The 18,120-nt window shown below is 43.8% G+C and overlaps 1 long non-coding RNA gene across 2 annotated transcripts; it reads left to right on the top strand.

Annotated features, from left to right (window-relative positions):
* The first annotated feature begins 9,679 nt into the window (after positions 1-9,679).
* Positions 9,680-17,330, top strand: LOC128142213 (uncharacterized). Of its 2 annotated transcripts, XR_008235305.1 has the most exons (4): positions 9,680-9,781; positions 11,652-11,761; positions 12,043-12,137; positions 16,970-17,330. It is a non-coding gene; the product is annotated as an uncharacterized LOC128142213 (long non-coding RNA). The 2 variants fall into 2 exon arrangements; XR_008235304.1 differs by lacking the exon at positions 12,043-12,137.
* The last annotated feature ends 790 nt before the right edge of the window (positions 17,331-18,120 follow it).

Genomic DNA, 18,120 nt, shown 5'->3' on the forward strand with positions numbered 1-18,120 from the left:
TTTCAAAATGTTGTTACCTGTTTAGCAGCACCTCTTACTGTTTTCTTAATGTGCAGTTTCAACGTCTCAGCAAGCAAAACTTGCTTTATTTGACATTCATTAAAGAGGTAGTAACTGTATAGCATATTGTCTATAAATAGAAACTTGGTTATCTATGTACTGTCATGTTTCTATGACTCAAGCAGTGGTTAGTCTTAACGATACACTGTATCCAGACTTTGGTACTTGGATAGAAAGAGAAAACACCATTTGAAGAAACTTGTTCATTTTTTCTTTTTTCCTTTTTTTTTTTTTTTGTTGTTGAATGCATGGAATGGTTTCATAAGTCCAATATGTTGGGTTTTTCTAAATACTCTGGAATTATTTGTATGCGTAATTTAAACTTGTTGTGATGATGTGTAATTGGATAGTCATGGCATATTTTTATTTCTTTGTGGGGAGGGAAAGGTGTACAGAATTCATATGTGCTTGTTACGAAGGTAACAACTGTGCATTGGTTTGGAGGGGGGTGAAAACTGTATTTCTGATGCCCTTTTAGAAGTCTAAAGAAAAAAGTGCAGGAGAAAAGCACTACTTTAATATTTACTAAGAAAGAATGTACATATTAAAAACATTTCAAACTTTATAGAAATACTTGTAGTACTGTTGTGTTGTAACTGATGTATCTCATTGGAAACTGCCTTATTAATAGTTCCTAGCCATGGGATTGTCCTGTGAATAAGGCTTTTGAAAAGTGCAGACATCAGAATACATGGTTTTGCCTTTCAATGACTCAGGTTGGTTGTCAGTCAAGATTTCAGTTATTAAAAAAATGCAGGTCTCTTGCAGCCACTTGTACCTGTGGGTCTCCTGGTGACCGCCGAGTACCAGTGAATGACAGAGTTTCAGTTTTCCAGGCCAGTACTGAAAGATTTCTTCATTGTTCTACTGAAAATGGAAGAAAAACAACTAAAAAAATGGAATTACATCTTCAAAGATACTTCTAAAATTATCTTACTGTTAAAATTCCAAGTAAGTTGCTTCATTTAAGAACCAAGAGCATCAGCTGAGTCAATTTGGGTGGGATGAAGGACCAGGAAGGGCTGCGTGGCCAGTAGTTCTTAACCTGAAAGTAGTGTGGTATCACCATGAATTTTATTCCCTGCAGGACTAACAGAACTGCTGTTAGTTGGGATGGATGTTGGGAACGAAGTGGGAGAACTCTTACTTTGTCAGATGGGGAGCGGGGGGTGGGGGGGGAATTACTGTTCCCTGTACTCTGTAGCATGTTGCTATTAATGGCTCACAGGTTGTTCCTATTGATTGCTAAAATTGTCTAGTCTCCATATTGGGTCCCTTCAGTTTATGAAACTATTGAACTTCTGTTCTTTTAAATCTGGTTAGTTGTACCAAGCTGAAGGTTTCTGGTTCACTGAAAATCAGTTTCTTTACTGAAACTATGATGTCTTTAATTTTGGTGTATTCTGGAAGGGTAAACTGCATTTAAAACTCTTAACATGAAACTACTGGTTTCAGGGTTTCATACAATGCTCGTAAAAACAGGCTTAGGAACATCTGCAGCTCAAGGCAAGTACATTTTCTACCCTAATCGTAGCATCAAGTGACCTCTTGACTCAGTATTTTTAATTCAGTCCATGGCAGAGGGTAAGTTATGGACAACTCAGAACCAGATCACCACAATAAACTCATAAAACTGACTAGTTCAAGATGGTTCCCTGTTTTCTTACGGATAGCCAGTCTTTTACACACACAGTGCTTCCACTTAGCTGTTCAATAGGCTCTGACTTGGAGTTAAGTGATTCCTTATTTCAAATATCTGATGAAGTATAAACCAAATACTTTGTTACTGAGAGCTTTGTTTTCAGAGGCCATTCTGACTAAGGCTTGTTTTTTCATGACTATACTATTTCCTTGACCATCCTTATCTACGTAGCTAACAAACAAAGTCGTTCCTTGAGCTACGTCTGCAAGTGAAGCTCTGGATGGGAGATAACTCCTCTCTGATGTGAGACCATAACTTGGACTCACTCTTGGACAGCCAGGCTTTAATGTGTCTTTTGAAGAGGCCTGCTGGACTGGAGATGGCTGTCTTTCTAAGCCTTAGCCAGTTAGCTAAGAGAACAGGAGCTGTATCAACTGATGGTCTCTCTGCTGTTCAGGAGCTGAGTTGGCTGGGTGCATATCCAAGGAGATGTACAAGCTTTGCTTCTGCTCTCTGAAGGCAGCATGAAAGATGGCTAACCTTGCATTTTCACCCTTACGTAGCCACTGTACATGAAAAATATCTGTAGTTATTTCTGAAATTACTACAGAATTCATTTTCTCAAGAAGTTGCCATTGTTGGAAGTTTCAATCTGACCTTACGTGAGCAGAGTGCAGTTGTATGTGAAATCAGCTTGATGGCCCCTTCTGGTTCATAATCTCTGGTTACTAGAAACGAGGCAACATCTTTCTAAAGGGGGGAGAGATGATGCTGAAGCTGTCGTTACAATTTATGAAAAGCTACAGCCTGGATTCTAGATTGTCTGCCAGAGTTAAATCATCTTGATTTAAAGTTATTTATAGCTCAAACTAAATAACTAAAAGTGGAAAACTAATTAGTTTGCTAATGAACAGCTATGTTGAATTCCCCATTTGTATACACTGTGATTAGGTATTTCCTTAAACTTTTCATTGCCTTGAAAACTGAAAGAATTGCCTGACAAAAGGCTGAGAGGAGCTCAGGCTGTTTAATTTCTCCCTTCTTCTGACACCCCCTCACATTTTTATTGTCATTTGATCTGTATGCATACAAATCCTGAAAGGCTTCCTAATATGCTTGTACCAGTGTCAACCACTATTGCCTTGTGCTTGCCTGGGAATAGAAGAGCTGCATGAAATAGGTGTATCCATAATAATCCATGCCTTGAGAGCTGAGCTATTTGGGGAATCTAGCACGTGCTGGAACTCTTTGTTTTCTTCATTCTTTATTCATCTTTTAGTTCCTCATCTTGCTTATTCAAACCTGACAGGCAAGCTATGACTGGCAAGGTAATCTCTTCCTAACTGTAAGCTTGAAGTATCCCAACATCAAAAAGTAATTGGCAAAACTTTTTGGAGCCAGAATGTTCCTTAAAGCTTCCCTTCCAGATCTTTATCCAATCTCAGGGGGAAAAAAAAAAAAAAAAAGAAAGAAAACTTTTAAGATAACTTTGTGGAGCTCTCATCTGGAACAGTTGGAAGACCTCAGGTGTTCCTCATGCAGGCACCTGTTTTGCCAGGTAACCAGCGATGAGCCCTCTGTGCCCAGTGACTTTGGAGATGTATGTTGTGCCTTAATTGGGGGACTGTGAAATCAGAAGATATCTCAGACTAAACAAAAAAAATTTACGTTTGCATTAAAAAGGATTTCCTTTAAAAGAAAAAAAAAAAGAAGCCATAGTTAAGCTGGCTGGTTATGCTTCTTTATTGTTTGAACGTAGTAAAATTACAAACAGAAAACAGACTACTATAAAATTCTGTGTGACTGCTACCTGGCTTTCCATATGTTTGTGGGGGAGTTCTGTGGTATGCATAAAACACACCTCAATAGTTGTATTTTCTGTCAGTCAAATCCTGCATGGACTTTTCAAGGTGGTTTTCTGCAGAGGTTTGGTTGAGAGTTTGGGAGGTCCATGTGTTCTCCTTCAAAGATTGTACTGCTTTAGACTAATGCAGTGTGAAACAGCATCCTTTTCATAACCACCAAGAGTTTAGATACTTCTGAATTACAAAAGAATGTGATCCATCAGTTTTTACTTTTCAGGGAGGGGAGGGGGAACCCTAGAAATTCAGTGAAACAAAGGCTGTGGTCCTGGCCTAACTGAGTTTTGCCAGGGATGGTTGAGGGTGGAGCAGCTACCTCAGGTGCTTATTTCAAGTGACCTGTTAAAAGTAACCCTGCCATGCCAGCATCATCTTTCATTTGACTTGAACTATTTTGTTCCAGTTTTGTGTCTTAGTTACATTGGCCTTTAGTTTGGCTGGAAAGCTAGAGTTTTTCAAGGTCTTTGAAACTTTTTCAGCTAAATCTCTTCCTCTGTGCTTGCCAGCAGGGTCTGAGCAGCCACTTCAAGAACCAAATCTGAGATTCTTATTCCAGCTGGCTCTCCAGTATTTCTGCTGTAAGTTGTGTCTGTGGGCTGTGTACAGTAGGGTTAATATTGGCATTACTTTAAGTATGAGACTTTCACAGTTTATTTTAACGTGGGTTTTCCCCCGCCTCATGGATAACTTACTTTTTTTTTTCTGTCACAGTCATGCTTGACTGACTATTTTTAAAACTTTTAAAAGTCTTAATCATAGTAAAGATTTTAAATATTTTCTTCCTTTTTGGTGGAATTCTTTTCTGCAGGTTCCAGGGACAGAGGTTCAAAAAGCTGTCTGCTCTGAACTAATGTGATGATTTAATTAAAAAAAAAAAAAAAAAGGAAAACTTGCCTTTTAATAAGCAAAAATGATGTTACTTAGATTTGACCTAGGGATTGAACACTTTTGAACAGTAGTAGTAGTAAAATGTATTTAAGTGCTTTTCTGGAGTGGGCTCAGGATGCTCAGCACGTGGTAGAACTGAGCTGGAAAATCAATATTGTGCTATTTTATATTCATATACTCCAGAGATGCGGTTCAAAGTCATCCAAGTCATGCATCCTGCTGTTAACCGTGGAACTGCTTTATGGTGTTTCTGGAGTGTGTCTCTTACTGCAAGTCCTTTGTAGGCATGCAGAACAGCAGATTCAGTGATCGGTTTTGTAATGATTAAAGCACTTCATTTTTTACTGCCTTGAATATAAAAAGTACTTTGTAGACTGTGACAGAGACACATAATTGACAGGTTCCAGGGTCTGACATGTTGGTGATTGAGAGGGGCAGGTTTTACATATTCGAGGATTTCCATGTGTTTTGAATTTCTGTAGTCACATCATCCAAGTCCTAGGCTATGGGAAACTTGAGGTCAGAAGTTGGGTGTGTCACATCAGAAAATACCTTTTTTGCCTGCTTGCTTCCAGGCAGAATGTCTGTCATGCAGCACAAGGTGAGCATGTGGAAGCAGAATTGCAAGTGCTTCATTTTGCATTAATAATTCCATCATTAAAAATCTTTACTTTGTGCTAGTGTGCCACTGGGATTCATCACTCTGTGCTGCCAGAGAACATTGTGCTGGAACACATTTTCTTATGTAAAGACTTAATGTAATGCTGACATCTCTTGAGACTACCATACATTGTCTTTCAAAAAGTGTTTTACTTCTGCTTTGTGTTGCTACTGTTATGGAAGACATGATACAGTTTGAGACTTTAAACTCTTTAGACTTAATTGTTCCAAATATTTCTAGAGAGGTCCACCTCAAAGAAGGTATTTGGACAGGTTAACTGGGGAAAGAATTCCTAATTGTGAATTGTGTTCTGTAGGTATGGCAAACCAGTGGCTCAGCCCTGCTCCAAATGAGCTATCAACAGGGTGTTCTGCTAAGGCTTTAAGGACATCTCCCTTGGCATGGTAAAAACTCTCAGCAAGGGGTGCTGACTAGCTTGCAAATATTAAGGTGCCCTGTGTGGCAGTTAAGTGATTTAAGGGCTCATATACACTAAACATCAAAGGGGAAGGGGAAAAGGCGCAGATGTGCATTTTTCAAAGTAAGTTTGGTTTTGGAGAATGTCATGTTGGTGATCAGGTTTTTTTGTTAGAGTTGAAAATAAAGTTGGATGCTTAGAAGCTGAGCAAACAGTGTTACATACCTCAGTACAAGAGTGTGCAAGGAGGCTGCAGAATGTGTAGTAAGGGCACTGTACTGTTACATACCTACTGACTTACCCCAATAAGTTTGACTTAATTTCAGAGCACTTTCAGATTCAGAATCAGTTAAAACATTGTCCAAATGTTCATCAGTTCACAAACTGAGAGTGCACTGATGTACACTCATTATAAACTTCAGGCTGAATTCAGCACTTGAAAACCCAAGTCATTGCATGTTATCTGAGCTCTAGCAGGAGGACAGCATAAATCACAACTGAATGAGATGCTGAGTTAGTACAAAATAGGAGGTGCTGCTCTCCAAAGTGACAAATGTGTATCATTCTGCTCTGTAGAGACGGGGTTTCCATATGCCATGCCTAAGCCACTTGTGTTGCAAAGGTTTGTACATAGATGTTTGACATTAAATCAGTTGCAACAGAGATGATGAGTTAGAATTTTGTGTTATTGCAATTAAACTTTCTCTGTGCTTTTACCAGTTCGTTACTGAATACCAACGTGAGTTGGGAGATCTCTGCAGCATTGGGTCAATCAGGATTTCCCAAAGTTCCTTCAGACTGTAATCAAACACATTCAGATATACATGCCTATAAAATGTTTTATAGTCACAGTACAGGAATATACTTTATACTGATAACCTATATAGATACAGACAGTAGAAAGCAGTATGACTGCATGACATGCTTTTCTGAGTGATGTTTACATTGCGATCAGTTGCCAAATAATGCTATCTCAGGAGAATTATATTGTTATTTGTGATGCTGTTTGCTATGAAGTGGAGGATTAGAGGTTAGGCTTATTATTTAAACTATCAATCTTACTTCTGGCATGAGGGATCCTAAGGGGACATTTTGCACACTTGGAGGAGCCTGTGGTGAAGAGAAGCCAAGAGTATCTTTGGTTTCTATAATTAGAAGAACATTAGCAGCCTTGATCTGTCTTAGATAGAAGAGACAGTATAAAATATACAGTACTAGAGAGCTTCAGTCCCACACACACATCTGATGTAGCTTTTAATCTAATTTTCCTAGCTGCATTTCCCAATACATACAAAAGATTTATAAATTGGGACAAACTTCATCCATTTAAATTTTCTGCACTACCAGCGCCCAAAAGAAGAGTTTTACTTGCTCATGAAGTAAAATCCTTATGTTCTGTATCTCTGTACTTCATGAAGGACATACCATGGACCTGTAATATATATATAGTGTATATGAAAGGTGTTACATTGTATGTACAGTATTTGCAGTTTGCCTCTGCATGGGCTACAGAAAAAGGCAAATATTGGCTAACTGCATTTGAATCGCTACCGTGCTCAGCAAGTCAACCATCAAGGGGATTCAGGACAGACTGCTGAAGGGGGCAAACCCAGCTGGCATTTTCACAGTATAAAGCCACCAGCTACTGTGGCGTGTTCTTCAGGCTTGGCTGGCAAGCAAGTAATCTCCATTGGTGACTCCATATTAAGCAGTAGATGGGTAAATTGGCAGAGGATGTGACCCTAAGAGAAAGTTGAGCATAGAAAAAAAGAATGTGTGTGAGACTGGAAGTTTCTGTAAAGCTCTGTGGCAAACCCCTGCCTGCGGTGAACACCGGTGAGAAGAACCGGATGGCATGCCCTGGCATTTGCTCAAGAGTCCAGCAAACTTGGAAGAGAGCAGGAAAAGAATAATTCCACAGATACTCAAAGTATTGATGGTGATGCTATTTAGTGGCTTTAAAGTTGGTGATAACTCAAAGCTCAGGTTTTTAATGCTTAATGTGCTAAAGAACAAAATGGACCAGGGGAAGATCTAAGAAGGCTCCCAAGTAAAGTGGTGAGTTACTGCTTGAAACCTGACTAGCATCTAAAAAGATGAAGCTGGGAAGTGTTCGCTCTGTAACTTACAGGTAGTAATAAATTACAATTATGGAAGATGTGTTGTTTTAACTCCTCTTGACTGTACTTAAAAAACAGTGTTGGTTCTCAATAGGATGGAAGACAATGATTTATCACTAGACTGAGATTGTTAATAAAAGACAAAATGATCATGACTTCTACTAGATATAAGTAAAAAAAAAAATCCAAACAAATATGTAAACAAAACATGCTTGATGAGCAAAACTGGAGGGGAGGGGGAGGAATATCTACATTCTTCTACATTAAGAAAAACAGTGAGCTTTTAAAAAAAGGGGGAAACCCCATAATTGCGTTATGAAAAAGGGAATAAAATCTGGCAACATTCCCAGTGTTGAGCCATACTCAAATGAATCCATAAATTAAACATTAACTAATCTAACTAATGGAACTAAAAGGAAGCAAATACTATTTGATGTATATTAGCTTTTCTTAGAAGGTCTGCCTCTCCTATCCATCAGAGACCTGTGACCTCCCTGACCGCAAATTCAACACAGCATTAAAAACTGTCACCAAGATTTCCTTTGCTCAAGTAATCTGGCAAGCAGTAAGACACTGCTGGCAACACAGCAACCTCTTTATCCAACAGCTCCATCCCATCCTCATATGCTGTATTTCATGTTCTATAATTGGCTACAGACTATGGATAAAATGTACCCATCTGTACCAGTCGGTTTAATACTGCATCCGGCATAAGCATTCAGGCCAAAAGAGCAAAAAACCTCTGAGCATGACCTTCCACTGGGTTTGTGTGGTGAAAGGTCAAGTGTAAATTCCGGGAAGTTTGAATCTGAGTAGTGAAGAGGAACAGGGGATACAATCCCAATACTGTGTTCATCGATTAAATAAATACTGTCTGTATTGGCTTTGTGTGGCAAGGTTTTGGTAGCGGGGGGGGGTTACAGGGGTGGCTTCTGTAAGAAGCTGCTGGAAGCTTCCCCTGTGTTCGAGAGAGCCCATACCAGCCGGCTCTAAGACGGACCCGCCGCCGGCCAAGGCCGAGCCAATCAGTGGTAGTGGTAACGCCTCTGTGATAACATTTTTAAGAAGGAAAAAAAAAGTTGGGACAGACGGTAATCGGCAGCCGGAGAGAGGAGTGAGAACATGTAAGAGAAACAACCCTGCAGACCCCCAGGTCAGTGAAGAAGGAGGGGGAGGAGATGCTCCAGGCGCCGGAGCAGAGATTCCCCTGCAGCCCGTGGTGAAGATCATGGTGAGGCAGGCTGTCCCCCTGCAGCCCATGGAGGTCCACGGTGGAGCAGATATCCACCTGCAGCCCGTGGAGGACCCCACGCCGGAGCAGGTGGGTGCCCGAAGGAGGCTGTGACCCCGTGGGAATCCTGCGCTGGAGCAGGTTCCTGGCAGGACCTGCAGATCTGTGGAGAGAGGAGCCCACGGAGCAGGTTTGCTGGCAGGACTTGTGACCCCGTGGGGGGACCCACGCTGGAGCAGTCTGTGCCTGAAGGACTGCACACCGTGGAAAGGACCCATGCTGGAGCAGTTCGTGAAGAACTGCAGCCCGTGGGAAGGACCCACGTTGGAGAAGTTCGTGGAGGACTGTCTCCCGTGGGTGGGACCCCACGCTGGAGCAGGGGAAGAGTATGAGGAGTCCTCCCCCTGAGGAGGATGAAGTGGCAGAAAATAACGTGTGATGAACTGACCGTAAACCCCATCCCCGTCCCCCTGTGCTGCTGGGGGGTTGGTAGAGAACCCAGGAGTGAAGTTGTGCCCGGGAAGAAGGGAGGGGTGGAGGGAAGGTGTTCTGAGATTTGGTTTTATTTCTCATTACCCTACTCTGGTTGATTTGTAATAAATTGAGTTAATTTTCCCCAAGCTGAGTCTGTTTTGCCCATGACGGTAATTGGTGAGTGATCTCTCCTGTCCCTATCTCAACCCACAAGCTCTTTGTTATATTTTCTCTCCCCTGTCCAGCTGAGGAGGAGGGGGAGTGATAGAACGGCTTTGGTGGGCACCTGGTGTCCAGCCAGGGTTAACCCATCACACTGTCATGTCTGATGACTGCAGTTTTAAAGGTTTTTACAAAACTGGCTAGATTCCCCACGCTAGGGAGAGAAGCAGTAAGCGTACTTAAAGGGCTGGAGGCAGTGTCTGGTAAGTAGAGAATTAATTTATCAAAAAGACTTGGAGAAGCCTTCTTTGTAGAGTAGAAGTTACTAGGATACGAGGTGCTAAAGGGCTCATTAGCCTTATGGAGGAAGAGAGGATGAGTTTGAGTTGGATACAAGACACTTGTTCTTACAAATTTGGTTGATAAGGGTTGGAACCAAGCCACCAAGATTAGTGGTACTGTCTCTACTTCTCAGTATCTTCAGGCACACTGAGCCAGCGGAGGGGAAAAGCCAAAGCTCTTCCACCCCCCTCGGTGTAAGTGGGGCATGAGGTTCACTGGCTCTGTTCAGCTGGGAGAACTAAAGTTATTACAGAAATTCACGGACTTCCCAAGGCAAAAGGAGAGAGAATTGATGTTCTTTATTGCTAAGGTACTGGTTAGTGGTATAGAAATGCTGCAGGGTAGAAAGTTTCAAAGAATAAACATGCTTTTAACACAACATACTCTATCGTTAGATGTACTTTTCAGACTCTGTTTGACTTTATATACTTTACTTTCATGTATTCATCTTGTAAGCATTTTTACTAACATCAGTTATCTTCAGTCAAACTTGCATTAGCACTTTTAAAATTTCCACTTCCAAATTATTACTAACCAAAAATGACTGTCGTGAGTAACCCAAATGCTCAAAATCAGTAAACTTGTGCCTTTTAATCGATATCTAGATCAGTCCAACCTGCTTCTGTAACAAAATAATTCTTGTGTACCACGCGGTAAGGTTCGCTTATGCTGCATGAATTTCTTTGGTCTATACCTTCTGTGTTTGGGTGTTTAAGAAGGAGAACATGTATGTGCCTCCCCATGATGAACACCATGGCCAGATAGAGCTACAGGACACCCGAAATTTTTAGACCCGCTGTGACGTCTACTTTAGCAATGTCACTAGGCAGCAGCTGAGACTTGTGATTGTTCCTGTCTAACCCCAAGGGAGAAAACCTTCATTATGAGCCACAGCCAGGGTTTCTGGAGGTTAGTGACTGCAGGACCTGCTATCTACAGACACTCTTGTGTCATAGCTGGCTGGCTAATTAGTACCCCTTATTTTCGTTTTAAGTAGTTGCTCCAGGGGAAGCCCTTGGGCATTGCTTTCCCTGGTACCCCTGTGTGCTTTTATTAGAAACTACCCAGTGAGTTGAGAGGGTGACCCACGCGAGGCTGAGGAACATGCATAAGAAGGAAGGATCGGCCAAAGGAGGCAGTTACGCAACAACCCCAAACCTCTGGGGCTGCTATGAAACCCCAGGAGATCAGTGTGCTCTGCTGCCATGGGGGCCCGGAGCTTGCAGTATGCTCCTGGTGTAGCTCTGGAGGGACCAAGACCCCTTTGTAGCATGGGGGAGTTGGGCTGATGGTCAGCTAATGGGTGGTGGCTCAAAAGAGCAGAGCTCAGGGGAGTCTGGGGCCTACGCCCCTTCTAAATACTGCCCTGCACAAGGGAGGAGGGCTTTGGGGTCTGCTGATGGAGGGAAATGTGGAGGAATGGTCCAACTCTGCCAATCCCACAAATGAGATGCCCCAGTGAAGGGGCTGGGAAGGACTTGCAGTTGCTTTGACTGCCAGAGGACCCCTTACAGGTAAGGGACCCTGAAACAGGGGTGAACACTAATGCCATGGCCCAAAAGCCCTGACAGCTAGACACGGTTACAAACCCCCCTGGGCTATCACCTGATGAGCTGCTGGGGCAGCCTGTTGGTCAAAGTGGGATCTATATGTATCAGATTGGGGGAGCTCGCAGGAGGAACAACTCCATTAGCAGCATGGCCAAGAATAATACAGAAAATCCCGTAGTGTGGTTGACCTTGAAAAAAGTGTCAAGAAAGGCTGAAAACTCTCCATGCTCTCACCCTACAGGCTGGGACTTACAGATCTTCCAGAAAGCCAAGGGAGAGGCCATGGTAGAGTGGGGCGGAAGGTTCTTTGGAGATCTGGCATGATGAGGCAAAGACTTGTACAGGGAAAAGGTCAGAACTCAGCTGCTGGAGGAATTGGAGCAAGAGATCAAATCTGTGTGATGTGTAATTTTACTCCCCAAAGAAGGAAATTCCCATACTGCATTAAGTGAACACTGTTTACTGCTCTCTTCAGGTCTGGATGAAGCCCTACTGGGGGCTAGGATTCATGAGCCTGTTGGTACTTCAGTAGTAGTTTTAATTGTTGCTCATACCATATGAATGATTTGCTTGTTTTCTAAAATATAGTAAATGACTTTTAGACATTATATCCTTGGGTTTGTATTTTGCAGGGGCAAGAGGTGAAGTTTGTAATAGATACCTGTTCAATCTGTTAGGGTGTTAACCCCTGTAGCCTGGTGAGCAGGGAGGAGGGATGGACTCTGTGGTAAGCATATGTTCAATTTGTAATAGTGCAGACCCCATCATCTAGTTCTAGGGGTGGAACGTATTTGGCATAAATTGCAGGTTTATCGTAGGTGGGGGCTGCAGAGGTGCCCTGTGTGGGAGGATGCTGAGCCCTGTGCTGGTCACAGCCAGTGGCAGATGGCACTAACTCCAGTGTAAGTATCTTCTGCACAACAAAACTTCCGTGAGGGGAGCCTGTGGCAACCATGTGCAAGTGGGCTTAGGAAAGAACAGCAGGGGCAAGGAGAGGAGAAAGGGAGGGGACACAAAAGAGCCACCTGAGGAGAAATGGAAGAGGCATATGGAAGGAGACATTGCTGGGGACATGATGGGGCACATACTTTTGGAAGGAGGTACTCTATGGCTGGAGCAGATATGCCTCTGAGGAGACTGCACCCATGGATGGCATATTGTATCTGACACTGAAGAAAGACTTCCAGTACATGTTACCAAATTGCAAATCTGCTGCCAGGCAAATAATTAGATAATTGCCTAACCTATTTTTGAGGTTTCTAGTGAATGTAGCACAGATGGTTTCTTCTCATCCAAAATGTTAAAATTAATCTGCAAGGCTAGCATGAATGGAAAGGCCAGAAGGAAAAAGAAAGAGCTGGATCTCACTGTACTCCAGAGCTCACCAGCCTTTTTGTGAGTCCTATATCTTCACAGCAAAACTAAGAGGCTTTCAAGCCAGAAAAGGGGAAAAGGAAGGAGGCAGTAAGGCAAGTTTTTCTTGGAGAACATTTGAGCTCTTGGCTTTTCTGATTTACACGGGCAACATATCAAAATATTTTAATGATATGGTTTTTTAAATCAGGAACTTTAAAACAGAATTATGAAGCCATGGCCCAAGGGAGATAGAGTTGCAAATGCAGTTTACCATCATGAAAGAGAATGTGTAAGTGTATCAGTTGTCTAAGAGATTAGAGGCAAATTATGACAAAATATCCCAGAAGTGAACTAAAAAGGTCCAGGCATTTCTCTCAACAATTTTTTAAAGGTCAAAAGAGAACTTAAAAAGAAAGAAAGAAAAAAAAAAGAAAATCATTTGTTGTCCATTGTTTGGTATTGAAACATGAGAATTTAACTAGCTTTATGCAAGTGGTTGCACACTAAGCTGTGTCACTGCGATGGCTCTCTTATAGGCTTCTACGATGTATTCTGAGTTGTGACATGCTGGAGAAAAATACTGTTCTCACTCTGATCTTTTTTACATGAACCAGGAGAATGAATGAGCTCTTGAACCCATTTTGAATTGTGGCAGCAGTCCTATTTTATTGCACGTTGGCCAGTCTATGTGGCAGAGAGATGGTGTCAGACATTTATTGGAGGGTTACTTTTTTTAGAAAGCAAGGCTGTTTTTTAAACTTTGTTTCATTAAATATTTCTGTAGCCCTGAATACTTGAATCATTTGCAGCCATCCTGAAACACAGGCTCCTGAAGCAAGCCGAACAACAACTTGGACTCTTAAAATGACTCTTTACTACAATCACAGTCAATTTCCCAATGTTGTTACCGCCCTGTGCCCAAGGACAATACCCAGACCTTGGTTTCTGGACAATGTTTAACCCTTTTCTTATCTTGTCTTAACCTGGCCAAATACAAAACAATTAACTTCTTCACTCACTCTGGAGCATGTGGCTAATCCTACAAGCAGAAGATGTGGTTCCCTTGAGCTGCTCTTTGGTGTATGTGCTGTAGGCAATGCTGGGCAACAGTGTAATCGAATTATTCAAGGCAAACTGACCTATGCTCCACCATCTCTGTGGACTGCAAGTACAGACAGAAGGTAGGAATGATAGGCAGCTTCCAAGCCACCTGTCCTTTTCAAGCAATCTTACTCAGATAGGTACTAAAAAGGCTGGGAAGAGGAGTACTAGTAACCAATTTTAGAGAGCACTAGAAAGCACAAGAAAATGCCAAATGGATCCGAGCATCCTCTGGCAGGAGGGAGAAGTCGTCCCCTGGAGTAAGAAGATCATGAGGGACACATGGGGGAGTACAGAGCAGAAGCAGGACACGAAATATACTGGTGTTTTTTAACAGCTTGCAGCACAGAGAAGAATTGGCAATGAACTGAAGATGGGCTGGGTCCTTCCCAGCTGGCTAGCGTGGCTCTCGGGGTGTGCTGCGTGGAATGAGTGGCTGTAGAAAATGAGTTTAGCGACTTGCGGCTCTGCTGTGGTAAGGAGGGGCAGGTGGGAGCCATGAGTCTGCATTTCTCTCCTGGATACATCCTACAGTCTACACGCCAACCTGTGTCTGAGCAAGAGTGTGTCAGGTTTTGACCCTTGTGCAGTGTTTAATTTCAGAATCAAGTGTTCCCTTGGAAAAAATCTCTAACCATATCATGGATCCCACTGAAAAGTTTATCTGTTTTTTCAGCACAACTAAAACAAGTGCTTGTGAGTAGGCTGTTGATTCACTTGAGTTTATATCACTTTCTGAGCAAGGCAGCGATACTAGTCCTGTTCAAGGTTTGATCCATAAAGACGATAATCCGGAGTGTCTCTTGTACCTCTAGGAACCTTGACAAAACTTAGGTGTCATCCAGTTCAGAAGTTGTACCTGGTGCATCTTAAATGATCTTCCACCATTCTGGGTGTAAGATCAGATATGGTGGATTCACAGCCATCTCTGTAAGAAGTGTTTGTCATTTCTTATTTTATAAGGCAAAGTGAATGGTACGGAGACTCGAACTACTGAGTTGTGGTTATGGGTCTGTAACTGTGGCAATACTCAGGCTCTGAAACAAATTAGTAAATGTTGAGTTTTGTATACTTGCGAGCGCTTAATTTCTGTTGAATTTCTCTCTCGATACACACTCAACAGCATACTTCTAAGGCCATTAAATGTTTGCGTAACAGTACCAGTAAGTGGGTTTCCTTCTGCTAAGTGGTGGCTGCTGAAGGCCGTTCGGCATCACTGTTAGCAGAGGGACTCACAGCAGTGGGGGGCTGTGTGTGTTGGTGGTCAGGCCTGGAAGGAGGAGACCAACATGGTGCCAGCAACCGCCTCCAACAGTAACTGCCTCCGGGTGCCAGTGTCCCACCAGCCAGCCATCCTTCAAAAGAGCTCGCTCAGAGCTGAGGCAGGAAAGCAAATTCTCCTCTGCATGAGGTTTTGCAGAGAACGCTGCACGCTTGACTTCTCAAAATCCATTTGCCTGCAAGAAAAAAGGATTGGTGTGCATTGGAGCCCAGTGACCTCATGCTGTAATCTGTGTTGTGATCACCCCTGCTTTTACTGAGCCTTGCATCTTTTTGTTTTAATTCAGTTTGCGGCTATGTCTTTGCCTCCACAGCTGGTAGTGAGGGGAGTGAGATGGGATCAGTCGGTGGGTCTCCCCAGAGCCGGTGAGGCTCCACACAAGTCCACAGCAGTGCTTGTGCCTGTGCAGTCTGTTGCTGATGAAAGCTGAAGGCTGTAATTGCTGCAAGGCAGGGATTAGGTCTTCTATCTGCAAAGTACGTAGTATGCCACAGAAATAAAAATAGAAAGGAGCAGATAGGACCTCATTATTTCTCTAAACTCTGCCTGTGATTTATACTTCTCTGGACTTCTAGAGTCAGTGTGGTGGGTTGACCCTGGTGGGTGCCAGGTGCCCACCAAAGCCACTCTATCACTCCCCCTCCTCAGCTGGACAGGAGAGAGAAAATATAACAAAAGGCTCCTGGGTCAATATAAGGACAGGGAGAGATCATTCACCAATTACCATCATGGGCAAAACAGACCCAACTCAGGAAAATTAATCTAATTTATTACCAGTCAATGAGAAATAAAACCAAATCTTAAAATACTTTTCCCCCACCCCCCCTTTCTCCCCAGACTCAACTTCACTCCCAATTTTCTCTACCTTGTTCCCTGCCAGTGGCACAGGGGGGCAGGGAATGGGAGTTGGGGTCAGTTCATCACACGTTGTTTCTGCCACTCCTTCTTCCTCAGGGGAGGACTCTTCACACTCTTCATGCTCCAGCGTGGGGGTCCCTCCCACGGGAGACAGTCCTCCACAAACTTCTCCAATGTGGGTCCCTTCCATGGGCTGCAGTCCTTCAGGAGCAAACTGCTCCAGTGTGGGTCCCCCGCGGGGTCACAAGTCCTGCCAGCAAACCTGCTCCAGCGTGGGCTTCTCTCTCCACGGGGCCACAGGTCCTGCCAGGAGCCTGCTCCAGCATGGGCTTCCCACAGGGTCACAGCCTCCTTCAGGCACCCACCTGCTCCAGCATGGGGTTCTCCATGGGCTGCAGATGGATATCTGCTCCACCGTGGACCTCCATGGGCTGCAGGGGGACAGCCTGCCTCACCATGGTGTTGTCCACGGGCTGCAGGGGAATCTCTGCTCTGGCACCTGGAGCACCTCCTCCCCCTCCTTTTTCACTGACCTTGGGGTCTGCAGGGTTGTTTCTCTCACATGTTCTCACTCCTCTCTTCTGCTGCAGTTTCTGTGTGCCCTGCAACTTTTTTTTTCCCTTCTTAAATCTGTTATCCCAGAAGCACTACCACTGTCGCTGATGGGCTTGGCCTTGGCCAGCGGCGGGTCCATCTTGGAGCCGGCTGGCATTGGCTCTATTGGACATAGGGGAAGCTTCTAGCAGCTTCTCACAGAAGCCACCCCTGTAGCCCCCCTGCTACCAAAACCTTGCCACGCAGACCCAACACAGTTGGCTATAAATCAGGAGTACGATATGAAGCCTGATGTTTCCTAATCTTTCCCATCAGGCTTTTTGAAGGGAAATTAATAATTATACAGGAAACTACTCTGAAGTAATTAATGTTCACCTTCTCATTCTTCCTTCCTTTTTCTTCTGCAGATATCCAGATTAAAGCCATTGATGGGAAAGCAAAAGAAGACATGCTGTTAATTTCGCCTTACAGAGATGAGAGCTGTGCTGGGGCATGTTAGAAGCAGCTACTGCCTCCAGCAGCTCCAGGGCCTGGGGTTCCTCCTGCCCAGCTCCTGGAGCCCAGCTTGTTATGCCCATCCCAGGCTGATGGATGTGGCTGCTGCTTTCCCATTTGCAGGCACAGGACACTGACGGGGACGGCTACACAAATGGCCACAGACAAGGTGCTGCCTTCAGCTGTGACTCCTACTTGTAGGACTTGCGGAAGACCTAAGTACAGACCAGCTGGTCCAGCATGACATTTGCAAGCCAATAACACACACACACACACACATGGTTTGGGACAGGTACAGCCTCTGACTACCCCAGCAGCCAGCCCCAGGCACACAGGCTGTGACCCATGATCCAGCTCCAGCCTCCGGCACCGAGCCCCTCGCTCCCCTCACTCACACCAATCCCCCCAGTAGCTGGCACTTACTCCCTTGCAGCCTCCGCACATGCTGTGTGGAGAGTGAGAGTACACAGAGAGACAGTTAAGAAAGGTTTTATAAGAAGAGAGGGTGATCGGGCACAAGGCTCAGTCAGACAAGTGTACATTACACACGACCAACCCCTTTTACACCCCTTTGTGCCTGATCCCCACTTTGCTCCTTCCCGATCCCCTTCCCCTAATCATTCCTTCCTAAGTTTTGCAAAGTCCCCCTCAAATAACCCAAATCCTCATGTTCCTCTTGTTTGCCTTCTTATCAGTTACAAAGTCCAGGTGGCCCTCTCCAAAGCTGCGCCTGGAGCTCTTCAATGGCCCATCAATCAGTAACCGGAGAGTTTTGGTCTTTGGCATTGTCTCCATTGTCCCTTGTCTACCAGGTTTGCATCTGTGTGTCCTTGTTTATCACATCCCGCTTTACTTATTATCCCCTTTACTTTGAAAAGGGCAGGTCCTTGGTCAGATAACCTTCATGAAGCAGATGCTTTTACCTTCCATGTACGCTTACAAGTTGTACATACAAGGGTTTGCTCTATAGCTTGCTTACTTTCTGGTATTAAAGGACAAGGTCTCTCAAGGTTACCAGTGAGATAGTGCAGACCACATTGTTTGGGATTTTCCTTTGGTCGCT

This window comes from Harpia harpyja, chromosome 5 (assembly GCF_026419915.1).
Source record: "Harpia harpyja isolate bHarHar1 chromosome 5, bHarHar1 primary haplotype, whole genome shotgun sequence".
NCBI lineage: Eukaryota > Metazoa > Chordata > Aves > Accipitriformes > Accipitridae > Harpia > Harpia harpyja.